Genomic DNA, 14,487 nt, shown 5'->3' on the forward strand with positions numbered 1-14,487 from the left:
AGTTCTTGCCAGAATTTAGAAATAAATTGGGATCCACGGTCAGACAGAAGAGTTTTTGGGATACCATGTAATCTGAAGACATGTTTCATCAGGAGTTCTGCCGTTTGTTTGGACGAAGGTAGTCTGCGAATAGCAATGAAATGTGCCATCTTTGTCAGATGGTCCACTGACACCAAGATGGTATTAAATCCTTTGGAAGGAGGCAATTCTACGATGAAGTCCAATGACAAAACCTCCCATGGAGTTTGGGGCATTGGTAGACTGCATAGTAGACCGGATGGTCTCGTAGTGTCAATTTTGGACCTGGCACAGACATTGCATGAAGAGACGAATTTTTGTATAGATGTTTTCATGTCAGGCCACCAGAATTGTCGAGAAATCAAATTGAAAGTCTTTGTCATACCCATATGTCCTGCCATAGGCACATCATGCGATAATTCCAAGATCTTGGTGCGTAGGGTAGGTGGTATGTAAAGTTTGTCGTTGTAGTAGAGGAAGCCTTCTGCATCAGTATTTAGTTGTGGTGGGGGTGAATCCAAACTTATACCATGCAGAACCTCTTCCTTTAAGGAACGGACAACTCCAATAATGCGTTTGTGAGGTATTATAGGAACGGAAGGGATTTCAAAGTAGTTTTCTTCAGTTAGTCGTGATAGTGCATCCGCCTTTTTGTTCTTATCTGCAGGTGTGTAGGTCTCTAGGAAGTTAAACCTTAGAAAGAATAGTGACCATCGTACCTGTCGATGCGAGAGAGTTTTGCTAGTCTGAAGATATTGGAGGTTTTTATGGTCCGTGTATATAATTATTGGTAATTGGGTGCCTTCGAGTAAATGTCGCCAATTCTCCAGAGCCAATTTTATAGCAAGCAGTTCCTTTTCACCCACGGGGTAATTTATCTCGGGACTGCTCATGGATTTAGAAAAAAAAGCGACTGGATGAAGTGGTGAAGTGTGGGTAGGTCGTTGGGAGAGTATTGCTCCTACTGCCATGTTTGACGCATCTACCTCCAGAATGTATTGGAGGGATGGGTCTGGATGGCGTAATATGGGAGCGGAAGTAAACCTTGTCTTTAACAAGTGGAAAGCCTTATTTGCTTCTTCTGACCATTTAAATGGTATTTTTATGCTAGTGAGCTGTGTGAGGGGTCTCACAATAGCAGAAAAGTTTTTTATGAACTTCCTGTAGAAATTTGAAAATCCCAGGAATCGCTGTAGCGCCTTGCGTGTAGTTGGTGTAGGCTAATCCTGAATGCAGGATATTTTACTCATGTCCATCTCGATTCCTGTTTTGGATATGATGTAGCCTAGAAAGAGTACCTCATCTTTATGGAACAAGCATTTCTTCAGCTTCACATAAAGGTTATGTGCAAGCAATCTCGATAATACTAGTCTTACATGTCTTATGTGTTCAGACAGGGATCGTGAATATATAAGTATATCGTCCAGATATACCACAACACAGACATCTAGTAAGTCTTTAAAAATATTGTTTATAAATCGTTGGAAAACTGCAGGGGCATTGCATAGGCCGAATGGCATCACAAGATATTCGAACAATCCGTATCTAGTTCTGAATGCAGTCTTCCACTCGTGTCCATCACGGATTCGAATGAGATTGTATGCTCCTTTCAGGTCTAATTTTGAAAAATAGGTAGCTCCATGCACCTGCTCAATGAGCTCAGGGATAAGCGGTAGAGGATAGCGATCTTTTATTGTGATGGCATTCAATTTCCTGTAGTCGATGATAGGTCTGAGACTTGAATCTTTATTGCGAACAAAAAAGAGTCCTGCTGCTGTAGAAGAAGTGGAAGGTCTAATAAAACCTTTTTCCAAGTTCTCATCCAAATAGGTTTTGAGATGGGCAAGTTCATCCTGTGAAAGAGGATAAACATGACCGAACGGCAATTTGCTATTTGGGAGTAGATCAATGCTACAATCATAGTCTCGATGAGGAGGTAATATTTGAGCATTTTTCTCAAGAAAAACCTCAGAAAGATCCTGATAACATAGTGGTGCAATCTCATCTGTCACCACAGACAGAATCTTCCCGGAAAACGGGAGGTTACACGTATCCTCGCAATACCAAGAAGGGAAGGTCAAGGACCGTTTCTTCCAATCTATGGTTGGTTGGTGTGTGTGTAACCAGGGAAGTCCCAACACAATGGGAAAGTGGGGTTAAGGTATTAAATCGAAGGTAGAAGTCTCCCTATGAGACTCGTTAATAGTGACTAGAAGTGGTTGTGTTTGATCGGTGATCGGACCAGAGGATAACGGAACACCGGTAATAAGACTTACTGAGACAGGTTTGAGTTTAGAAATAATAGGAATTTTATTTAAAGCAGCAAAACATATATCCATATAATTTCCACAAGATCCTGTGTCAATCATGGCCTTAGTAGTAATCCTGTTCTGGTCCCACTGTAATGTCAAAAAAACAGAAATGTAGGGGTTTGTGAATGAAGTTGTCAATCCTCCTAGGGAGACATGTGAACACTCACCCTTCTTTTTGTTGACTAGGGGACAGACGTTTATCTTGTGATCCGGGGATGCACAGTACAAGCAGAGATTTTCATTTCGTCTTTTGGCTTTTTCCATAGTTGATAGCGGTGGGCGTATGGTTCCTATCTCCATAGGAACGGGGTCAACGGCCAGACTCCGAGAGGAAACGGATAATGGCATTCCCATCTTTTCAGCCTTTCTTTCTCGTAGTCTTCTATCTATGGTAATACTGAGTTGTATTAGTGTATCCAGGGTTTTTGGCAGATCCGCTCGGGCGAGCTCGTCCTTAACGGCTTCTGATAGGCCAAGCCTAAATTGGGTTTTCAGAGATGCATCATTCCATTCTGAATCAAGGGTCCATCTCTTGAACTCTGCGACAAAGTCTTCTACAGGCCTCCCTCCTTGTTTCAAGGACCTTAACTGAAGATCAGCAGTACTCTGCCTATTGGGGTCATCATATAGGCTAGTGAGCTCTGCCAGGAACAAGGCATAGGAGTTGAGAAGCTGGTCGTTTTTCTCAAAAAGAGAATCTGCCCAGGCTCGAGGATCGTTTGATAGGTAAGAAATAATAGTACAAACCTTAATGTGATCAGTAAGGTAGGTACGAGGTTTTAGCAAAAAAAGTAACTCACATGCGTTTTTAAATTCGCGAAATTTTTTGCGATCGCCTGTAAATACCAAAGGGGGATTTATCTTGGGTTCAGGGGACTGAGCAGAGGTAAGTTGTGTCAGTCTAATTACCTGCTGCGACAGAGCCTGATTGTCTTCTTTTAATTCAGCAAGTGCGTGTATTAACGCAGATACTTGCTGTTTTAATTGTGTCACCTGAGTGGTTATTTCTGCTGAATCCATTTTTTGGTTCGTTCAATCTGTAACGCTTCTGCGTTTCTTATATGGTGTGGATTTTAAGCTGCAGAAATAGTTCCACGTCAGTAGTCATGTAAGAGATATGCTGAGATACCATTCCCAACCTCAATGACTCATCATGTGTGGAAGGTCTTATTTCAGCCAGTAAATACACACAATTAGCAAGCTGGTTCCTAGTGTGACTTTATGTATGTGGTAACACAATGATGAAGGTTGAGGGATAGGTTGAGTGGAGGTGGTAGGTGACAGACACTTGAAGGTGAGACAGTAGCAGATGGATGCAGGAAGGTTTAGCAGTCATGTATGGTAGCAGATGACAGAGTAGCAGGTGGACATACAAGAGTGATCAACCCAGTGCAGGAAAGTAGCAGTAGCCTCAAGAGCTAGCAATCTAGTTATGCAGATGTGATAAACAGTCTTTACTATGCAGAGCTAGATAGTGTAAGCTTAGTATAAGTTTATAGAGAATTCCCCTGCGGGGTACTTAGCACTATTAGCGATACAGCCGAAGGGTGGTTCAGGAGAGGCGGATGATCCAGTAGCGGGATACAGGGATCAGCGCAGCGAGGTTCCGTCAGCGAGGTGAGCTTGCAAGCATGGAAGCTTCAAGCAAGGTTAGCATCCAGGTAAGGGTGTTTGAACGAACACATGTGAGTGAGAACCGGCGCTTTAAATAGCCATCTAGTCCGGCGCTGGGTGATGACAGCTCCAGTCTTAAAGGTGTATGCGCACCTTTCCAAAAGTAAATGGTGGGGCGCATACACTTGTGGAAAGTGTAATTTAGGGTACCAAAGGTACCGGAACATTACAGAAACAAATCCTCCTACATAAGTTCAAACTTTATAATCAGTTACAGCAAACAGTTTTTTCCTTTTGGAAAAAGGTTTTTACAAGACTAAATAAAAGCTGATCATTGTAAGCACCCCTGTCATTGGTAAATGGTCTGCCCCATCCCAGTAACTGATACATTCTGCTTTAGAGTTGGAGCTTTTTATAGAACAGATTTACTGGCCAGATCACCAGATGAACATATAAGAAATCCTAAAAAGGAAAACTAACATCACATCTAAGAATCGATAAGCTGCAATATAATAAATATTTTCTTTGGGTTTAATGTCTTACATTACAAATATTTATATTTTCCGTCAGCCAATCCAGTAGGAGGTTTATGTCACTGGTGCATGCTGGGGGAGGAAATAAATATTTGGGACAGGCCATGTGCTCGCTCTCTTCCCCTGGGATGAGGTGTAGGGAGGGGCTGCTGGATGGAGCTCTGCTGTTAGGTCCATTAGCCTGTTTTGGGGCCTAACATGTGCTGAAGTGGTTGTGAAGCTGTCCTGCCTGGTCTGGAGGAAGCTGTGCCAAGGAGGAGACCCAGGGGAGGCCCCTTGCTGGAGGGAGTCATGAAGAAGGCCGGTCTATAAGGAGGGCCTGGTGACTCACTTGGAGGACGCACTGAAATTTGGGAATGTGCTTACAGTGTTGCTCAGTCGGTTTATAGGTACTGACACTGTGAGAGTAGACCTTGATCTGCAGAATCTGTAAGTGATCTGCCATGGCATCTGCACTACATACTCTATGTTGTACATTACGTACTCCTGACCCCTGCACAATATACTCTATGGTGTACATTACATACCCATGCACTATATACTCTATGGTGTACATTACACACTCCTGACCCCTGCACTACATTACACACTCCTGACCCCTGCACTATATACTCTATATTGTACAAAACATACACCTGACCCTGCACTATATACTCTATGTTGTAGATTACATTCATATGACCCTGCACTATATATGTTGGTACATTACGTACTCCTGACCCCTGTACTATATATTCTGTTGTACATTACATACTCCTGACCCCTGCACTATATACTCTGTTGTACATTACATATTCCTAACCCCTGCACTTTATACTCCTGACCCCTGCACTATATACTCTATATTGTACATTACATACTACTGCACTATATACTCTATTGCAGGGCTTCCCAAACTTTTTTGGGCCGAGACCCACTTATGAATACAGATTTTTTTCGGGACCCACTTGCTTGTAATTGAATTTTAAAGCGCTACAGAATTAAGGTATAGCGTGCCCCCTTTCAATGCAGAGAGACCAGCGTGCACCCTTTCAATGCAGAGAGACCAGCGTGCACCCTTTCAATGCAGAGAGACCAGCGTGCACCCTTTCAATGCAGAGAGACCAGTGTGCACCCTTTCAATGCAGAGAGACCAGTGTGCACCCTTCAATGCAGAGATACCAGCATGCCCCTTTTCAATGCAGAGATGCCAGAATGCCCCCTTTCAATGCAGAGATGCCAGAATGCCCCCTTTCAATGCAGAGATGCCAGCGTGCCCCCTTTCAATGCAGAGACGCCAGCAAGCCCCCTTTCAATTCAGAGATGCCAGCATGCCCCCTTTCAATGCAGAGATGCCAGCATGCCCCCTTTCAATTCAGAGATGCCAGCATGCCCCCTTTCAATGCAGAGATGCCAGCATGCCCCCTTTCAATTCAGAGATGCCAGCGTGCCCCCTTTCAATTCAGAGATGCCAGCGTGCCCCCTTTCAATTCAGAGATGCCAGCAAGCCCCCTTTCAATTCAGAGATGCCAGCAAACCCCCTTTCAATGCGAAGTTGCCAGCATGCCCCCTTTCAATGCAGAGATGCCTGCATGCCCCCTTTCAATGCAGAGATGCCTGCATGCCCCCTTTCAATGCAGAGATGCCTGCATGCCCCCTTTCAATGCAGAGATGCCTGCATGCCCCCTTTCAATGCTGAGATGCCAGCATGCCCCATTTCAATGCAGAGATACCAGCATCATCATCCTCAAAATCAACCCAAAGACCATCAGCTCATCTTGTATAAAGGGAGGGATTGGTATAGGCATGGCACAGGTGATGGTATAGGCATGGCACAGGTGATGGTATAGGCATGGCACAGTAGGTACAGGCATGGCACAGTAGGTACAGGCATGGCACAGTATGTACAGGCATGGCACAGTATGTACAGGAATGGCACAGTATGTACAGGCATGGCATAGTAGTAGGTACAGGCATGGCACAGTAGGTACAGGCATGGCACAGTAGGTATATGTACAGGCATGGCTCAGTATGTACAGGCATGGCACAGTAGGTATAGGCATGTCACAGTATGTACAGGCATGGCACAGCACTGCTACTTACCCACTGCAGCGGCTTCAATCACTTACCTGCTGTCCTGGGCAGTGGGCTGGATCGCTGGCTTGACTCCCGTCACTCCACACTCCGGCGCGCTGCTCCTCTCTTCACTGACGGCGGCGGAACGGGCGGGAAGGTGACTGAGTCGGACGGTGCGTGCATCAGTCACCGCCCCCAGCGACGTCAGATGGGAACCCCACCCCCCCCCAGCAATACGTCCGGTGCCCAGGGCCGGACTGGGAATAAAAACCAGCCCTGGAAATAATTTCATACCAGCCCCATAGCATTATTATACCGGCCCAACAGCATAGCATCATTATTTTCCTATTCCTAAAAGGGAAAACCATGCACATTTTAAAGTACATGTGAAGCATGTATTATATGTAGATAAGACAGATATGAAATGACATAGTGTTATATATATATATATATATATATATATATAGATGCATACATACATACATACTGTACATAAGAGCAAATTCCAGGTAAAAGTGGAGCAATTATCAAAAACAGTCCACTTATTGCGATGGTGATATATTACTGGTGGTGGTGAGGGGGTGGGATCGGTGGCAGCGGTGGTGGTGGTGAGGGGGGTGGGAATCGGTGGTGAGGGGGGTGGGATCGGTGGCAGCAGTGGTGGTGGTGAGGGGGGTGGAATCGGTGGCAGCGGTGGTGGTGATGAGGGGGGTGGGATCGGTGGCAGCAGTGGTGGTGATGAGGGGGGTGGGATCGGTGGCGGTGGTGGTGATGAGGGGGTTAGGATCGGTGGTGGTGGTGGTTGGATCGGTGGCAGCGGTGGTGGTGAGGGGGGTGGGATCGGTGGCAGCGGTGGTGGTGGTGAGAGGGATGGGATCGGTGGCAGCGGTGGTGGTGGTGAGGGGGGTGGGATCGGTGGCAGCGGTGGTGGTGGTGAGGGGGGTGGGATCGGTGGCAGCGGTGGTGGTGGTGAGGGGGGTGGTATCGGTGGCAGCGGTGGTGGTGATGAGGGGGTGGGATCGGTGGCAGCGGTGGTGGGGATGAGGGGGGTGGGATCGGTGGCAGCGGTGGTGGTGGCTGGGAGGGGGCAGTGGAGAGCCGTATAGGGAGACAGTATGGGGGGCAGCATGATGGGAGGGGGACAATGGAGGACAGTATGGGGGGAGGGGGCAGTATGGGGCGGGGGGAGCAGAGTGACAGTCAGTTGGACACCTGGAACACTATACTTGCTGGGTAGTGTATTTCCTGACACTCTGCTGTGGCAGAGATTGTGTTTGTATCTACTTGAGCGGCCTCGGGGCAGGGAGCATTTCTCCTACCTGACCAACGGCAGGAACAGCTTTGAAACAAGAAGCGGGAGTTGAAGCCGGAGTCGAGGGGGCGGAGCTGGGAGGCGGTCCTAGGAACAGATGACTACTTGTCAACATCGTAAATACAACTAGTGCCAGGCTGGATAGGAGGTCCGGTGGGGAGGCATATGGTAGAAATGATCCCGCCCCTGCAGCCACTGAGAGCCCTGCAGGAGCCAGAAGGAGAATGGAGGAGATTGGTTCTCCTATATGTCGCCCCTCCTGCCCGCCTATACACCCTCGTGCTAGCTGTATCCACAGTGTGGACAAGTGACAAGCAGTTATCCGTACCTAGGACCGCCCCCAGCTCCGCCCACAGCCTCGGCTAAGGCAAGCTATGTTCAAACTTGACAGAGGACCTGTGCGGGCCCCCTGCAGGCTGCTATAATTACGCCACTGTGTCGTACACAAGGAGGGGAAGAAGGAGAAGAGGACTTTGATGCTCCTCCCCTCTGTCTCAGCTCACGGCGCATCGTCCCGCTCTTCTGTGCACCCGGCCACCGCGCCCCTAGTGGGCGTATTAAATGGTCATTTTTTTTTTTTTCCCTCACTGCTGATCTGACTGCTCCGTTGTCGACGACCCACTCAGACCCACAGTTTGGGAAGTCCTGCTCTATTGTGTACATTACACACTCCTGACCCCTGCACTATATCCTCTATATTGTACATGACATACACCTGACCCTGCACTATATACTCTATGTTGTACATTACATACTCCTGACCCCTGCACTATAAACTCTCTGTTGTACATTACATATATATGACCCTGCATTATATACTTTATGTTGTACATTACGTACTCCTGACCCTGCACAATATACTTTGTACTCTATTACATATTTCTAACCCCTGCACTATATACTCTATGTTGTAAATTACATACTCCTGGGGGGCGTGGCCTGAAGCTACATGTGAGCGGACGTGTGTGAGCAGAGCTCTCCCGGCCGACATCCGATTCTGCTATCCTGCTACCACATAGTCGAGCGGTAACCCCCTCTGTCACCTATGGACACATCCCTGATACTCACCCCGCCATGTCCCCGCCAAAGAAACCAGCAGCGAAACTAGATAAATTCCGGGGCCTAGAGGGAGGCGTGCATGCCCAAGATGGCGGACCGCCACCCTCCATTCCCGCCGCGGCCGCGCCAGGGATCGATCAGGTTGCCATCCTTGCGGCCATCACGGATTGCAAAGCCTCTTTAACATCAAAAATAGAGGAAATCAAGATCGATATCTCCCTACTGCGACAGGATTTCCAGAAGCTGCGGGGGAGGGTGACAGAGGCAGAGGGACGCATATCCAGAGTGGAGGATGATCTCCCCCCAGTCCAGAACGCTGTTGAACAGGCCTCTAGATACATTGCCTACTTATTACACAAGCAGGATGACCTTGAGAATAGGGCCCGACGCAACAATATTCATTTCATAGGGCTGCCGGAAGACACAGAGGGGGCCTCTCCTGCTACCTTTCTGGAAGAACTCCTGGTTAAATCTTATGGTAGGGAGGCCTACTCTCAGGCTTTTGTTGTTGAAAGGGCACATCGCATGCCAGCCAAGAAACCCCCCTCCAGGTGTCCCCCCCTTGGGTCTTCATTGCACGCTTTTTGAACTTCAGAGACAGGGATGCGATTCTATGCCTATCATGAGAGCGAGGTAACATCCCTCTGAACAACCATCATATCCTGGCCTTCCCAAATTTCTCCGCTGAAGTCCAGAAACAATGCAGCCGTTTCGGAGATGTTAAAAAGCGCCTCAGGACCCGCAACCTTTAAATACTCTATGCTGTACCCTGCCAGGCTGCGTGTGATTGGAGAGGACAGAGTTCACTTTTTTGAGGATCCGGACGCCCCTGTAGCCTGGCTGGACCGCTTACCGTGAGTACCCCCTGTAATGCTTGTGCTCTACCCCATAACTTGCCTGGAGACTTTGCCCGGTCTGTACTTACCTGTCCCCCTGTGTTGCGACGCACCCCTTACATGGATCCTGGACTAGGAATATACATGGGGGAACCTCATGCCCATAACTTTCCCCTCTTCTACCCATGCTTTTGGTGATGGTGTGTTCTGTTCAATGCCTCTCCTCGAACTCTAGGAATCCATCAGCTGCCTTGCGGCCTCAGTGTGACTGTTATTGTGGGGTTCAGTACCATCCTTTGTCTCCTTCCTTCTCCCCCCCCCCCTTTCTTTCGCTTATGACTCCACACTTCCCTGCTCTACCTTGATCTTTCCCTAGACGCTGCCCACCATGCTATGCTGGAACGTTCCCTTGCTTATTGGCCGGGAGGCCACTCTGCCCGCATAAGGAATTGTGTTCCTTCCCACTGGAATCTGCTCACCAAAATGTCCTGACCCTGGGACTACTCTTCGGAGATTGTTTGCCCCCTGAACTCGCAGCTCTTCCACCCACCTTTTGGGGTCCTATTTTACTGCTGGGCCACCCATGGGTGCTAGGTCCTGTTGTCCTACTTTTTTCATTTTTCTTTTGTACCTGGTTTTGGGTTTTATGCCCACACAAGTTGGGGTGTGTGTTGGGCTGGATGGGGGGTTGGGATAACTGTTTTTGAGTTTTGTACTACACCTTTTGTCTTTACCTTTGTTACTACTGTCTTACATTGTATTGTTCATTTGCCATGGTATCATGCTTTGGATTATGCACTGCAGGTGTGGGCTGTGCCTGTCCTGGGGTATCTTGATCCTCCTATGCCACCAGATTCTACTATCCATGTGATATGGCTCCGTTAACCATACTCGCCTGGAACTTACGCGGCCTACGAGATAAAGTTAAACAAACTGTTGTATTTTCCTACCTCAAGGAGCAGAGGGCGGTTATTGTTGCCCTGGTGGAGACTCATGCTGAGGGTAACCTGTTGGGCTCCCTATGCCGTCCATGGGTAGGGTGGTCCTTCTACACGTCACACTCCTCATATTCCAGGGGTGTCACGCTGCTCATATCTCGGTCTGTGGTCTTTGATACTCAAGAGGTGGTGATGGACCCCTAGGGCAGGTATATTTTTGTCTGGTAGGATAGGTGGGCACGCAATCCTTTTACTGGCCTGGTATGTACCTCCTCCTTTTAGTGCTGTGCTCCTGGCTGAGGGAATGGCTTTCATGTCTAGGTTCCCATCCCTCCCTGATATATGGATGGGCGACTTTAACATGGTACCCAACCCCTGTCTGGATAGGATGGGTCTGCCCGACTCCCCAGTCTACCCTGATAGAGTTACCCAATTTCACAGACTGCTTAGTAGTTTTCAACTCCTAGACTCCTGGAGGTGCCTGCATCCCAACATTAGAACGTACTCCTGTTTCTCGGCCACCCATTCCACCATGTCCAGAATAGACTCCATCTGGATCTCCCAGGCCCTTTCGCCCAGGCTCTGCTGTGCTCGTTTTGGACCACGTCTGCTGTCAGATCATACCTCATACTTAATAGGGCTGTCCCCGTTTACCGACCCTCAACAACATCATTGGCGTCTGAACCTTTTTTTGGCTCAAGACCGTCCCTGACATTGACTCATTGACCGCTGAATTGGACTTTTTCTTTAGTGCTAACGTTGACTCTGCGACCCCCTCTGCTGTGTGGGAAACCTTCAAGGGACACGCCCGACTGCTCCTTTCTTCGCCCATCGCCAGGCACAAATGGGCGTCGAGGGCTGACCTGCCACGAGCCGAGCAACAACTAGCTGACTTAGAAACCAGATATGCCCAGTCTCCCTCGTCGGACTTACTGTCCCAGCTCCATCTCCAAACTCAGGCCCTAGATCATCTTTGCCAGGAACAGGCTAATCGCAAGTTATTTTTCAGCAGACAACGGGTGTTTGAACATGGGGTGCGGGCAAATTGTTGGCATACTTAGCACACATGGACGCTAGACCCCCTGTGGTAATCACACTTCTCTCCTCGGTGTTGGGGGACTCATCGGTTCCATCGGCCGTGGCAGAGGTGTTTGCCTCATACTTCAGTGAGGTATACTCCTCCAAGGTTGATTATGATCCGTCTGATCTTGCCAGGCTGCTGGATACCCTCGAGTTTCCCACGCTGACTCCTGCGCAGGTTGAGATGCTCGAGGCTCCTATCTCGGTTGATGAGATAGTCGTTGCTATCTCGTGTTTCGCGAGGGCTAAGGCTCCTGGTTCTGATGGCCTACCGATGGAGTTTTACTCCCATTTCTCTGAGACCACGGCACCTCATTTGCTCGGGGTGTATGAGGCAGCCTTTGATGCAGGTACATTGCCTGACTCAATGCGCGAGGCTTTGATCGTCTTAATTCCAAAACCGGGCAAGGACCCATCGCTACCCGGAGTCCTACAGGCCTATCTCTTTGCTTCAAAGCGATATCAAAATTCTAGCCAAGATACTTGCCTTGATTCTCAACACGGTGATCCTCTCCCTCATACACTCCGACCAGACGGGCTTCATGCCGGCTAAAAACACAGCTTTTAATACCAGACGTTTGTTCATGAACCTTCAAGCTGCCCACGATTGTGTGGGCACAAGGGTCGTGGTGACACTGGACGCTGCGAAAGCCTTCGACTCAGTTGAGTGGCTTTACCGATGGCAATGCCTTCCCGGATTCAGATTCGGCCCGAATTTTGTTAAATGGTTTACTATCCTGTATAACCAACCGAGAGCCCGGGTGGTGGCTAACGGTTGGACATCCCAGCCGTTCCCCCTGTCCCTTGGCACACAACAGGGTTGTCCCATCTCCCCATTGTTGTACGCACGGGCGGTTGAGCCCCTCACAATGGCCATACGTTCAGACCCGGGTATACGCGGTTTACGTCGAAGGGACTTACGCGGATGACATGTTACTATACCTGGTGGATCCAGGTCCCTCCCTGCAGCGAGCCCTTCTTGTGATACAGCAATTTGGTAACTTTTCGGGCCTGTCAGTCAACTGGGATAAGTCTCTTATCCTTCCCCTTGACAGTTTTTCTCCGTCGGCGGACAAGGTGGCTCTCCCCCCTATCCTGGGTTGCCATATTCAAGCACTTGGGTGTGCATGTAACCAGGTCTCTCACTGACTATATTCCCTTAAAGAGGTTGTAAACTCGTAAAAAAAATTTTTTTTTTAAACCTGTAAGAGAAACACAAAATGAGCTAGTATGCATCGCATACTAGCTCATTATGAAATACTTACCTTAGAACGAGCCCCCGCCGTGCCGCCCGCTCATCTGTATGACGGGCGACATATCCAGTCGCCCATCTTCCGGGATCGCGGCATCCGGCCATCTGATTGGCCGGAGCCACGGTGACGTCACTCCCGCGCACGCGCACGTGAGCCGACAGTCACGGCGCGGGGCTCTGAAGAAACAGCACCAGCGGCCGTTCCTTCAGAGCGCATGCGCCAGTGACGTTACTGGCTGCATGTAAGGTAAATATCTCCTAAACGATGCATGTTTAGGATATATTTACAGTACCTATAGGTAAGCCTTATCATAGGCTTACCTATAGGTAAAAGTGTCAGAGGAGGGTTTACTTCCTCTTTAAATATTGAACCTCTATTTGATCTGGTCAAGATATTATCTCTCGGCTCAATTGTCCCATTTCTTTCACTTGGACAAACAGGACTCGGACAGGTATGTGGCGTTGGTTTGTTGCGGAGAGGAATCGTGGCTCCCACACCCGTTCTGTGATCTGCTTCGGGGAGTTGGCGGCTCTCCGGCGTCTGCTGCCCGTGGCGGTCTTTTGTTCCAACACAGACGGATCTGGGACTTGGCGATATCCAAAACCGGGGACACTGGGTTCCACTCAATGACTCCCCTGTGGCGCAATCGTCACTTACCAGAATTTCTCCATATTTCTGACCCGGGTATCTGGCTTGCCAAGGGTATTTATTTACTATCACATGTCATCTCAGGTGGCGCCATCAAACCGTTTCCCCAGGATCAAGAGGAATTTCAGCTCCCGGCCTCTATGCGATTTTACTTCATGCAGGTCACCCATGCCCTTCGGGCGCAATTTATTAACCATCCCCCTGCTTTACCCTCAGTTAAGCTACTGGACGTGCTTAGAGTTTAGGATCACCACAAACTAATTTCCCAACTGTATGATATACTGGGTACCAAGCAGACGACCGACCTGGCGTATGGTGTTCGGGGATCCTGGGTGGGGGATGTTGGGGAGCTGGAGGAGGAAGACTGGTGTGATGCATTGGAGGCCTGCACCTTTGTGTCCCTGAAACTTTCGGATCGGCTCACACAAATCTATATCACCCACAGATCGTACCTCACTCTGGTGAGGATGGCCAGGTTTGACTCCTCTCGCTCCTCTGCGTGCCCCAGATCTGTGCGCTCCCCGAGTACGTTTGGACATATGCTATGGCACTGCCCATTCGTGTAGGGTTTCTGGACACAGGTTGTCCAGTTCCTCCACGACCTCATGGGCTGCCCGGTCTCCCTGGATTCTAAGATGTGCATCCTTGGGATTTTCCCCGATGAAGACATAGATAAATATACACTCCACTTTCTCTGTGAAACTCTGTTCACCGCTAGGAAATTGATAGCCCTAAAGTGGATGCAGTCATCTCCACCCACTCTGTCTTCGTGGTTAGCGGCTGTCAATGCCACTCTCCCATAAAAAAATGCTAATAGAGGATGTCCAAG

At 48.8% G+C, this 14,487-nt stretch overlaps 1 protein-coding gene across 1 annotated transcript in view; it reads left to right on the forward strand.

The window, feature by feature from the left end:
- Positions 1-14,487, forward strand: part of LOC309549817 (uncharacterized protein) — a gene marked incomplete at its 5' end in the record, with an annotated part of 121,941 nt that overhangs the window by 87,771 nt on the left and 19,683 nt on the right.

The sequence above is a fragment of the Pelophylax lessonae genome, assembly GCF_965119305.1.
Source record: "Pelophylax lessonae genome assembly, chromosome: 3".
NCBI lineage: Eukaryota > Metazoa > Chordata > Amphibia > Anura > Ranidae > Pelophylax > Pelophylax lessonae.